Genomic DNA, 14,089 nt, shown 5'->3' with positions numbered 1-14,089 from the left:
AAGTGTACTTGACAGCTTTCCCCTGATTTTTTATTTAACTTCACCCACTATCTAATTTCATGAAGTCCAACTCAATTAAACCCAACATTCAGGAAACAGTGAATTTGAGGTAGATATGTGAATGAGTTAATGGTCTGTAAAACAAGTGTATGATTTGACTAATTATCTAAGATAAACAGTCAAACACCCTTATAATTAATATAACGCTACACACCAAAGAGATATTAACATGGTATAACATTCTTTGGCCAAATTATGTTAACCACATATAAACATATAAAAGTTAGCAATAAAGGTAATTAAATTATATATGCTGAAAAGTGGGAAACCCATATTACAAATCAGGTACAGTAGCAACCCGTCCAATTTCCTATTCCCCTTAAAAAGGTGGGGCAATATATAATACCTAATAATTTTCAACTTTTTCCAACTATGTAATTGGGGTTGCAACTGAAAGCCAACCCAAATTGTACTATTTTTTGTAACCAGTTTTTCCATTTATTAACATACAATCGAAATCCAACTATGGGGTCTTTAAAGCCTGCAATAAAGCAAGTCCAGTCAGTGAGACAAACTTAAAAACCCATCTCCCGCCCATGCTCAATATTTTTCCCTCCTTCTAATGGCGCCATGTAGGTTGGATCACAGTTACCCATGACTGACTTGATTATGTGTCAACTACTTGTGGCTGCTGACAGGCTTCAAGGGATACTGTATACAGTAAGGAGATCCTCCATAAAGTGTTGAAGATATTTTCAAGAGCATTTACAAGGCTGCAGTGAAGCAGGTAGACCTACTGCTACACTGAGGAGACTTTGCAGAGGGAATATCATCTGCATCTACTGCTCTACCGAAGATTCTCAAGCTTTACACTGTAAGGTATGACATATTCCCTGCACTTATGGCAATCTTGACTTTCGGCTTTCCATAGTTAAGCCTTGTTACGATATTTTCAGTTGAACACACACCCACAGTCATGCATGTAGGTGTAACACAAACCTCAGTTTTTGTCATTTGCAATAAATATCAAACTGTCTAGACCTTATTGGAGGTTATTTGTGTTGTACCTTTCAACATTAATGAACAGAGTTTGACCTAAGACTGTTGAATGGTAATGGAACTTAGGATATGCCGTTATTTATATAGTTAAAGACAGACTTTTTCCAGAGCATCACTACTGGAAGTATTCGGTTCAGAGAGTTGGTGAAAAAACTTTTACATGTTCCACCATACATTATCACAGTTGGTGCTGTTAGGATACACATGGAGGTTGACCCAGATTGTATGCCTTAGAAATTGACCAAATAAAACTAACAAAATGTGTGAATGCCTCTGTGTGTTCTTATTTGAGGCTATTGGGAGATGTAAAATTTTAATAAGCGTTTATTATGCAAGTGTGAAAAGGAAAAACTTTACAAAATTTGTTCAGTAATAATTTGTTAAAAACAAATGGCATGTGGCAGAACAATATATGAGCATTCGCTTAAGAAATAATCTAATAATCTGAAGTATTAAATGGAGTAGTGGATTTATATGATTATTCTATTTTAGTTCCCATTGAAATCTTTAGAAACCCTTATGAATGTTAGTTATATTGGCTGTGAGGTGGATCTTGTGAAATATTTATTGTTATATGAAAGCAGCCATAGAAGGAATCCTGTTGGTTTCATTATATCATGTGCCAAATACAGCTAACCATGTTTGGATATGTTTTGCTTAGTGTGAGTCCACCTCAATGGCTAACTCCCAATCAGAAGGAATAACTCAACCTTTCGTGGATGTTGACGTGGTTCAGGAGACCCCTAACATGCCAGGGGAGGGTGCTGAGCAGCAGGTGGATGTTGTCATGCCAGCTGAAGTGGCAGCAACAAATGTCAATGAGGTTGAGGTTAATGGGGGTGGCATAATAGCTGGAAATAGAGTGAGGACAGTCAGAGGGCGCAACAGAGAGAGATGGGCCATAGAGAGGCCAGAAGTGGTTAGATTTAACAGTCATGGTCAGGCTGTTGCTCATTCAAAGACAGTGGCAAGGTATGCCAGGTTTCTTGGGCAACAAGCCATTGATCACGACCTCTTCCCGATTGACATGCTGGACTGGAGACATTTTAGGGGACGTGTTCTAGACCGTGCATGGGGGAAGATTGAGGTACCTTCTAGTAAATTTACATATGTTTAATGTCGTCGAAAATCCTTAGCACATGGTAGAGTTAAACTGTTTACTGAACATGATTTTTGACATAACCCCGTATTGCAGGCAACCATTGACTAGAGCGATGAAAGGACAAGGGTTTTGAGTGACAGAATCGATCCGTTGGATTGCAGAGGCCAAGATGAATGAGAGATGGAAGCACCATAAGTGTGATTTGAAATAGAAGTGGTACAAGCCTTTCAGCAACACAAACCAGAGGTTGGTGTGTGGAGATGACCAAGTCAATCCGGACCAATGGCTGAGGCTTGTTGCTCACTGGGATTCAGTCATGGGAAAGGTGAGAAACACTGGATTTTTAAGAAGTAAAATCCACTGCCATTGGTATAAAGTATGGAAAAAAATGATCATAAAATTACCCTTCATAATGGAGTTTTGTTTATTAATTTCACTATGGTGCTGATGCTTAATTGATTGTATGTCTTCAATAAATTGTCTTTGCTCTAGAATATATTACGAAGCAACACATTAGAGAGCTTTAACTTAATGATATAGGAAGTTTAATTAATCTCCCTTAGCAATATATATATTTATATATAAGGAGAAAAAGATTCAGATCACCAAGGTAGGCATAGTTGGCTGAAGAAAGGAAAAGAAAACAAACAGAAATCCAATATTATGAGGGGAGAAGATCCGGACTCTTCACTGGAGGACCGGATCGTCTGAGAATGTAGAATCAGTGTAATGGAATTTGTTCGCAGGGAGGTCCGGTCTAAGATTGAGAGAACCGGATATCCTAGGACGACGCAGCTTGAAATGGGGATTTCATGCAAGAAAGTCCGGACCTCTTATTTTAAGTCCGGATCTCTAATCGGGAAAATTTTACATGAGCTATATTTTTACTAGGGGAGGTTTAGGAGAACCGGACCATGCAGTGAGGTCAACTCCCCAATCTTCAAAACCTGACCTTGTCCTACATCACTTTTTTTCACAAAGGAAATCTTATTTGGCAGTGATCTGAGTTTAGGATATGGATAGTCATAGAAAGACCCCCATGATAATGTGCTTTTATTAATTAAGCTTCTAATGGTGTGTATGGAATAGAAACGTTGTGCAATTAACACAGTTAACAGAGGGAAGCTTCTAATGGGACACACTAGTGGAACGAAGTCACACGCGCAAGTGAGGGATGAATACGTAAGTAAATAGACTCCCAGTACTTTGTCACCTTACATGCTATCTGAAGAAAGCAATGCATTTTTAAAGCCATATGGTTTTATTATTTAAAGAGTGCGTTTTTGTTTGCAGGCTCAGGATCACGATGGTCAGGAACCAAACCGAATTGAGCTATTCAAATTAACTCACCGCAGAACAAATGGCAACCCTATTGACGAGGCTTCTCGGGAAATCATGGTAAGTTTGGTGATGCACTAACTACTCTCACCAAGAATGCAGCCACATTAACGTTACTTTATTAGAGAAAAAAATAGTATTAGGCGGGTGGGATTTTTCTATTGGTTGACATAAACATGTACATTTTGTAACAACATTTCGTTGGATTGACAGGATGAGATGGATAGGCTTGTGGCAGAGTATGAGGAGATGCCAGAAAACCCACCTATCACTCATGCTGTCTGCAATAAGATATTTTCAGATGTAGTAGGACCTGAGAGCAATGGACGAGTAAAGGGTTATGGAATTGGGGTAACCCCTGCAGATATACCTGGGCTGGTGATTCAGCGTCGTGGCGTTGGGGCAGAACTTCAACAACTGAGGTTGGCTAATTAACTGCTGGTGGCTGAGGCAACCAGGCAAGTGGAGCTTCAAAAGCTTGAGATGGAGCACAACCGCAATGTGATGGAGCAGTATCGGGTTGAATTGGAGAGGATTGCAATGGTAAACACTCAAGATATATTGAACATTCAAAGGCAGCAGTCCCACATGGATTTCAACTTGAATGGGAGGCTTACCACAGCTTTAGACAGCTACGTAAGGGGCAGCATTGGCACAAGCACTGGAAACACTCCATCCTTGGCACCCCCACTGCCCCCAGTTCAGACTGGCACAAATTCCTTCCACCTTCCACAGATGCCAGGTGTGATGACGCCATTTTCTACAGCAGGAATGGCTGGTCCCCAACAGTTGGCGCAAGTGCATGCTAGGAATGACATGGGAGCAGAGGATGGTGGTGCGGGAGATGCAGGCGCTTCAAGCAGCGAGGTTGGGAGGTCACAACACAACTGATCGACATATCAAAAGAAATCATGGCTGCCAGTAAGAATACTTTTTGTTGTTTTGAGTAATATACTGTTGGTATTTTGAACAGCTTTTGTGATACAACTATAAACTTGGTGGGTTATATTATGGATTAGACTATGATATATATCACCAAGTTTGGAAGTGTGGTCAAATGCTGTTGGGATCATATGACTAAGTATTTTGCAGCTAGTGATTAAGCTTTTGTTGTTTTTGGTATCTAAGTTTCATTTTGTTTTACAAAATGTGAAAAGTATGGGGAAAGGATATTAGAGTGGTTGTAACTATGCACTTGAACCGCTACTTGAATTAAACATGCATTTTCAATGTATATAGCAAGTCGTATTTGCATCAATGAAGAAAGTCCGTGATTTTGGGTTCAACTGTGCAACTTGAGTTGTCCATTATTTGTTTTTCATTTTTCTGATATGGCTTTGAGGTTCAGCTACATACCCCTCCTATTAATGGGATTGCTGGACTGAAAGTTAAGCATGCTTGCTCCAATAACAGGGTATTTTTTTCACATTTTATGAACAATATGTTGTAACAGCCATTGCAAGCATCATTAGTATTATAAGAGCACATTGGAATTGAAAATGCAAATGAAAGATTAATTAGACACTATTCATACATTCAATCCCACTGCAGCAATTTGTTTGGTGGGAAAATAGCATTCTCAATCTCATATAAATAGTCACCAAAGTTCTTGCATGGTGGAGGATATTTAATTTCTGAAACCAAATCAGAAACTAATACCAATAAGGTGGGAGTGCAGTAAGCAATGGTTGTTATTAGTGAGCATTCATACCCACTGTTAACAAGATAGTAGAAGAAACCATGGCATGACATTAATTAACAATATCAATCATCCACCAATTTAGCAACCCCAATAGAGATGGTGAACAAGTGAAACCCACTAACTGCAGCATTAGTGAGGACCGGACCTGTCAGACTGACACTGCAGGTTTTGGCAGAAGCTTCCACCATGCTTACATGTGGGTGGCCTTAGCTACCTTGCCACCCCAACACCAACCTCCAACATGATATATGATGACTGCAGTGTGGCAAGGGACATTACAAACTAGCAATAATGGCAGTTGCCTCTATGCCTACCAAAAAAAATTGGTTGCCTTTGCTTGTTTTTCTTGTAGTGCTTCATACATGCATGCATATACTTCTCTAAAACTTTCAAGTTAGTTGGTTTAATTATTTTAATTCTTTTTCTTGCAAATGATAGAAAAACCGTAAAGACTAGCAATATCCAACACAAAACTCATCCAGCAATTCATGAGCCTTAGTTCATGCGGCATGGGATGGGAGAGGTGGGCTAGACAGCCTAGGTTCAAAACTTCTTGTAATTAAAAAAAAAAAAAAAAGAGAGATAAATCCTCATCCAACCATAGCAGTCAAAAGCCAATCAGAGTAAAGGCGAACTTGCCTCGTGATGGAATGGAAAAGCATATTTTCCCAACTCATGAATAATAAAATATTTGATTTTGAATTTGGATTCACCTAATTAAAATATTTAGAAGTTTATAACGGTGAAAAGTTTACTTTATCTAGAGTAAATTTAGGGGTTCCACAACAAAGTTAATTTGTTAAAGTGAGGTAACCATTGGTTGAAATAAAAACAATTATAAATATTTTGTCTTTTGATTAAGCATAATAATTTATTTTGATTAAGTCATATCTCAAGGGATATGTTATTTTAGGTCAATACTTTTTAGTTGGGTCACTAGTAGTGAGCTTCTACTAGAGGAGTTAAATTTCGAAATTTTCGGCGAAATTTTGTCGAAAATTTCGATTTTCAGGGATATCGAAATTTTAACATGCATTCGTCAAGATTTCGCCAAGATTTCGCCGAAATTTCGCTCTCACCGCTTCTCTGTCTTCTCCTTCTCTGTCTTTGGCAAAATGAAACAATTCAAACAACTGAACAATCAAACCCAGCCAAACGAAAATAAACCCAGCCAACTGGCCCAACTCTTCGCTCACTTAATTGCACAAACCCAACCAACTCCGTCCAAATCTCGATGGCCCAAGAGAAGGAGAAGAGATCGGGGAGGAGAAGAGGGAGAGGACACTACAAGAAAAACATATTTGGGCGACGAACAAGAACATTTGTCGCTCAATGTCATAAAGGTTTGGGCGACGAACAGGTCCGTCGCCCAAAAGAGGTTTGGGCGACGCATAACACATTCCTCGCCCAAAGTAACTTTGGGCGACGAACTTATCTCGTCGCCTAAACATACGCGACAAACAATTAATTGAGAAATACATTGGGCGAGGAATATACATGTTCGTCGCCCAAAGTGTCTTTGGGCGAGGAAAACGTAAATTTGTCGCCTAAACATACTTTGGGTGACAAAATATTTCGTCGCCCAAACTCATTTTTGGGCGAGGAATATACTCTTTGGGTGACGAAATTCTGTTCGTCGCCCAAAGGGTCATTCCCTTTTTTTTTTTTTTGGTACAATTATATGTATGTTAATCATACAATGCGATCGTGTTTCCAACGATCCGAACCGTTCAATTTTTAATTCTTCATTGAAAGATCAGCATTGTAAAAAATTAGGATTATTGGAGATGTAAAAGTTATGTAACGGTGCTCAAATGTATGAACGATCAAGAAATTGCTAATACTAATCAATGGAGTAGATGAATTCCGATTTGGGCGATTTTTTGCAGGAATGATGTTTGAGAATAAACGAATAAAATGAACGGCTCCGATCGTTGAAATTACAGTATAGTCTTCACAATTCTTGAATCGACAAAGTTTCAATGAAAAAACTATAGAATTATACTCTTCAAGTGTATTTGTATGTAGTAGATCACTTTTGTATTGTGTTTTTAACGATCCGAACCGATCATTCCTTAGTGCCCCACTCAAAGATCATCCATGCAAAAAATTATCTCAATTGGAGATGTAGAAGTTAGGTTTAGCATTTAGGATGTATGAACGATCTTGATTCTTATAATAATAATCGAACGGGTTGATGAATTCCGATTGAGCTGATTTTTTCCAGGGTTGATCTTTGAGTATGAACATATATGATGAATGACTCTGATTGTGATAATCACGTTGTGGTCTTCACAATTATGAAGCTACAAGGTTGTAACGAAAGAGTTAATAGAATTTTATTCTTCAAGTGCAAAAACCGTTCATGTATATATACAACCTCATATGTCGATCGTGTTTTCAATGATCCGAACTGTTCATTTATTAGTTTCTCACTCAAATATTAATCTTGCAGAAAATTAGGTCAATTGGAGATGTAAATATTTGGTATCAGAGCTCGAATGTAGGAATGATTGTTTTGTAATAATGGTTTGGGCGAGGAACTTCACATTTCGTCGCCCAAAGTGGTTTTAGGCGACGAATTGTGAATTTCCTCGCCCAAGATAACTTTGGGCGACGAAATTTGTAGTTCCTCGCCCAAAGTAAGAATACTTTTTTGTTTACAATTTTATATATGTAATAGCATACGATACGATTGTATTTCCAAAGATTATAACCATTCATTTTTTAATTCCCCACTCAAGGATCATCCATGCAAAAAATTAGCTCAATCGGAGATGTAGAAGTTAGGTAACGGTGGTTGAACTTATGAACGATTGTAAATTTTCTAATACGAATCGAAGTATGAGATGAATTCCGATTTAGCCGATTTTTTGCAGGGATGATCTTCCAGTATAAACGAATAGAATGAATGGTTCCGATCGTTGAAATCACATTGTAGTCTTCACAAATTGTTGAATCGCCAAAATTTCTACCCAAAAGTTAATATAATTATACTCTTCAAGTGTATTTGTATGTAGAAGATCACTTTTGTATTGTGTTTTTAACGATCCGAACCGATCATTCCTTAGTGCCCCACTCAAAGATCATCCATGCAAAAAAATTAACTCAATTGGAGATGTAGAAGTTAGGTTTGGCATTTAGGATGTATGAACGATCTTGATTCTTATAATAATAATCGAACGGGTAGATGAACTCCGATTGAGCCGATTTTTTCCAGGGTTGATCTTTGAGTATGAACATATATGATGAACGACTATGATTGTTGTAATGACGTTATTATCTTCACAATTATTGAATCGACAAGGTTTGCGCGAAATAGTTAATAGAATTTTATTATTTAAGTGTAAAATCCACTGATTTATATGTAGAATCTTATATGTCGATTGTGTTTTTAACGATACGAACCGTTCATTTATTAGTTTGTCACTCAAAGATCATTCCTCTAAAATATTAGGTCAATTGGAGATCTAAAAGTTTGGTATTGGAGCTCGAACGTATGAACGATCATAGTTCATACCAAAACTCAACTTTGGGCGACGAAATGTAGCTTTGGGCGACGAATGGTGCGTCGCCCAAATTCTGAAATTATGGCGGGATAAAACGTTGCCCTAAAGTCAACGACTTTGGGCGACGAACATGATTCCGTCGCCCAAAGTATCTTTGGGCGACGAAATAATTAATTCCTCGCCCAAAGTAACTTTAGGCGACGAATTCATGTCCGTCGCCCAAAGTCTTTCAATTTAACCCATCTCTGGGTTCATTTCTGCATTTCCCTCGCAGCTCACACTCCCTCTCAGCGCCGTCGCCTCCCTCCTCCTCCTCCTTCCCTCCACTCCCTCTCAGCGCCGGCGCCTCCCTCCTCCTCCTCTTTCCCTCCTCCTCTTTCCCTCCTCCTCCTTCCCCCGAAACCCAAAACCCCCCTATCGGCAACCCACCCCCCCCCCCCACCGAAACCCACCCCCCCCATCGGAGACCCACCCCCTCCCCTGAAAATCCACCCCCGCCGAAACCCACCCCCTCGAAAACCCACCCCCCCGAATACCCACCCCCGCCGAAACCCACCCCCCACCCGAAACCAACTCGAACCCCCCCAAACCCGAAACCAGCTCGAAACCCCCCCCCGGAAACCAGCTCACCGAAACCCATTGAGGTATTTATTTTTTTTTTATTTTTTTTTCAATTTCTGTTATTTTAATTAAATTTTGTTATTTTATGTTTTTTTATGTTTTCTTATATTGTGGATTTTGCACTTGTTGTGGATTTTGTATAAATTGGTTGTGAAATTTCTGATTTTAGTGGTAATTAGTTAATGTTGTGGGTTTATATTTTATGGCCAACCCGGCTGCAGCAAGCCCACCCGATTGTGTGTTTTCTGCTCATTAGCTTTAGTTTTTTTTCAGTGGGATCAAGTGCAGGTGGCCAGGGGAATAGTAATACCCAGGGAAATTTTTCAGGTCTGACTTAAGACTCAATCGCTCCTTTAATGTTATTTGACTGGTGTTTTTAATTTTTTGTTCTTAAATTTGTTTATTAGTGTTGAATAAATTAGTTTAATTTTGATTATTGTTCTTAGTTTGCTGATATTTTTTTATGTTAGATAACAAATTAGTTTTCATATAAAATTAGTTAGTTTTATATGTTTTTTAATTATAAAATTTATTAGGTAGTTTGTATGTAGATTAGTTAGTTTGTTAGTTTTTAAATATAAAATTTAGTTTAATTACAAAATGTAGATTAATTAGTTTGAGAAATATAATTTAGTTATAAGATGAAAGGCGATGGAGTCAGCTCCCAATGATGTAGTTCAACCATCCTCGAGTACTGTGAGCCCCTCTATGCCACAAAGGGCCCGTCGATCTCACCGCTCTAGTCAGGTCACCGCTTCTGCTTCCGCTTCCGCTTCATCTACTGCGACGTCATCCACTGCGACGAGGGGACCATGTAGTGGGTTGAAGTCCTCTCGGATCGTGCGCAGTACTGGGGCGCGGATTCCAGTCATGTGTGTGCAAAACGGCCGACGACCGTTAGATCCTAACGTTGACAATTTGTTCTCGCATGATATGGGGGCTATTATTCGTGCCGAGTGCGCCATGGTTGCAACCACTTGGAAAAAATTGCCGGCAGAGATTCAACACAAAGTGATCCGCTCCATCTCAGTGAGTATATAGCTCAATAATTAATTTAAAACGATAAATTTGATCATTCATAACAATCTAATATTTTTTTCAAGTTAACTTTGACATTCAGATGGATGATCCCCTCACCGTCACGTACATGACAGATTTACTCATCAAGTCCTACAGGCAGTGGAAGCACGAACTACACGTGCATTTCAAGGGATTTTCGTCGGCAGTTGAGGCATTGGCGAACCCCCCTATGGAGTTGGTAGAGCGGTCTGACCAGTGGCGTTTTTTGTGCGATCATTTCATGAGTCTGTCGTTTTTGGTACGTTTTATCATCTTAAGACTTTAAAAAATCGATTATTGTTTTGTTATTCTATTATTGTATACATACACTAACATATTGATAATTTGCTTAATATTTAACAGAAGAAGTCGGTCACCAACGCCAGAAACCGGAAAGAGAAGCCGTTTAACCATCATAGTGGTCCGACGCCAATCTCATATCGAGTGGATTCGCGACGTCGAGTACGTCATTATTTAATTTAATACATATATATTCTTTAATATTGGTTGGGTCTTTGACAAAATTATTTTCTTTTTCAGCGTGGGTCGCAATTCCCGGAGATAAACACTTTCGGAGATATCTATGTTCATCCCGGTTGTGATGCGGCCAAAGCAAAACATGTTAGTTTTTTATATTTTAATTTTTTTCACAATTTTTTATATTTATTTTTCTAATTGGTTACTTGTATACATAACATTTTGAAGGATGAGATGGTGGCCAACTCGAGAATATATTTGGAGATCTTGGCCGAGCAGCACCCTCCGGGTACTCCGTTGGAGTCGATTCCAGTACCCGATCCCAATGTCGGACTTCGTATGATGATAGACTCATTGGGTGTTAGGCCCGGTAAGGAAATACACGGCATGGGATATGGGCGGATTCGTGATGTTCGATCCTCGTCTTCGTCTTCATCTTCTTCTCAGCCATCTGCAGTCGTCGCAGGGTTGTCCGCTCAAGTGAAGAAGTTGCAGGAGGACTTACGAGCTGAGAGAGCAGAGAAGGAGGCGTTGTATGCTGCATTGACCAAGGCGATACCTGGGTTTGTCCCGCCACCATCTTCTCATCAACCTCCGTCAGATATGAATGATGATGATGCTATTAGTTTAGAATAGATTGAGTATATATTAGGGTTAATTACTACTTTGTATGGATATTTTGATATATAAATTTATGAATTTTGTTTTATATAGTTTTTGAATAAAGAATTTTTTTTAAATATTAAATTTAAATATATAATTTAAACAAAAAAAAAACAATTTTTTTTTAAAAAAAAATGTTTGGGCGACGGAATTTTTCGTCGCCCAAACATGCTTTGGGCGGCGAACAAGTCTATTCCTCGCCCAAAATCATGTTTAGGCGACGAACAATGTCGTCGCCTAAAAATATTTTGGGCGAGGAATAATATACTTTAGGAGACGAAAAAACTCTGTTGCGCAAGGTGTCTTTGGGCGACGAAATTTGCCGGTTCGTCGCCCAAACTCTTGGGCGTCACAGATTGGGCGGCCAAACTCTCGACGAACTGAGTTCGTCTCCCAAATATTTGGGCGACGAAATGAGACTTTGGGAGAGGAACTAGGTTCGTCGCCCAAACCTTTTTTTCTTGTAGTGGGAGAAGAAGGAAGGAGGAAAAGATGTGACTGGGCAGGGAGAGAGATGAGAGGGAAGAAGTCACAGGCGTAGGACCCAAAACATACAGTTTGATTTCAAAATACATCACAGATGCAAGAAGAGAGTTGCTGAGTGGGGAAGATGCCAAGAGGAAATAAATGTAATGACAAACAGTAATGTTAGTATAAAATAAAAGAAAGAAATGGGCTTTGTTGTTTTGGCCCTTTCGGGAGATAAAAGAGAAAAGGAGGTGAGAAAGTGGGATTGGCTAGATAGAGAAATAATAAAATAAAAAATAAAAATAAGATTAAATAAAAGAAAGAAAAAGATTTGAAAAGTGAAAAAGTGAGTCAAAGACTCATGGGAAGGAAAAGGAATAAAAGAAAAAAAAAAAAAAAAAAAAAAAAAAAGAGGGTTAAGGGGTTGATTGGGGTTTGGGGTATTTGGGCAATTGGGCAATTGGAATGAAAAAAAAAGTTTGGAATTTCGTTTAGTTGTTTTTAAATTCTAAATTCTAATATATTTATATATAAAAAATAATTAAAAATACCCTAAAGGGCCTAAACTCTAATATCTTATATCATATCATAAACAATATAGAATATAAATTATAAAGTATATAAGGTTTAGTATATAGATTATAGAGTATAAAGAATATACTAATTTTATTTAACAGTATTTGTCTCCAGCGCGCATTATATTTATCTTATATAACATAAAACCTACAATATAATTAGATTTCTTCAATATTTTTTATCAATGTAGTAGATAATATGTTAAATAAACATATGGTAAAGTTTCATTCAAAATTTCCGTATTTTGATAGCAATTTATGTCGTTTATGTCTAATTTTTGTCGAAATTTAAAATTTCTCGAAATTTCCATCGAAATTTCCTCGAAACCCGAAATTTTATTCCTTGGTTACTACCCCTTTCTATTTTGAGATTATATGTTACGCCACAATGCGGGACCTGGCCGGGAGAATCAGGAAATCAAGCACGGAAGGAAAGTGGCAATAATGCAAGCCTACATCTCTGGAGAAGCACATGGCTAGTTGTTCACTTGGAGTAGTGAGCAGAAGGAAAGTCGCTATCTAACTTTATTTTATTATTTAGACCAAATTGTATAATAAATTTCAGGCTTTTTTACCCAAATACCACATTGGACTATAAGGGGTGCTCCTGTATCACCTAAATTTTTTTTTTCTTGTTAATTTACCACTTGAAGTTATCAATATGTGCCAATGTGGCATCTGCCATTCATTTCTGTCAATTTTTCTGTTAACTTAAATGGTACTATTGTCAATTCATGTTATAGAATATCTTTAAAAAAAATTTCCAAACAAAACTCTAAACTAAAAAAATAAACAAAACAAAACAAATCCAGCCAATCCACCCTCACCCCTGATGTGAGATGCCATAAATTTTTAAATTTTATTTAAAATTTATTATGAGATTTTGATAATTTATTTAAAGAAGTTGTAATTTTCAAAAATAGTTTAGAAGTCAAAAATAATATTTTGACCCCTTAGATAATTAATACTCACTGAGATGAATCCGTATTTTTAACGAATTTTACAAAAGTAATATTTAATTATACTTAAGAGCAAATTAGGAAGTTTGAGAAAAAAATTGATGATTTAACAGAAATAAGGATGACAGGTGTTACATTGGCACATATTGATAACTTTAGATGGTAAATTGGCAAGAAAAAAAGTTTGAGTGGTACGGGAGTACACCCCTTATAATCCAGATGATATTTGAGTAAAAAACCTAAATTTCAAGGAATTTCTAACTCCACCACTGTGGATGCAGCTTTCTGCATGTGCATATGCATTGGTGAAAAATTTGTAAATAAATTGAAGAGTGACGGGGTGAGAATTTTGTAAATAAAGTAAACAGTGAGCTGGTCTTTTGAAATTTGTCCTTGAGCTTAATTTTTAGTCGGGTAATCTTGGACTTAAAAGTTATTAATCATTTTAGCCTCTAAATTAAATACCCAAATATCAAAGTTAGATGAGAAAGATAAATAAGAAAGGCATGCATCTAACATTTATTTCAAAGGGCGGCAAAATTTGTGTGGATATTATG

This window comes from Dryas octopetala, chromosome 1, assembly GCF_963921425.1.
Source record: "Dryas octopetala chromosome 1, drDryOcto1.1, whole genome shotgun sequence".
In the NCBI taxonomy this organism is placed as follows: domain Eukaryota; kingdom Viridiplantae; phylum Streptophyta; class Magnoliopsida; order Rosales; family Rosaceae; genus Dryas; species Dryas octopetala.
This window is presented reverse-complemented; position numbering follows the sequence as displayed.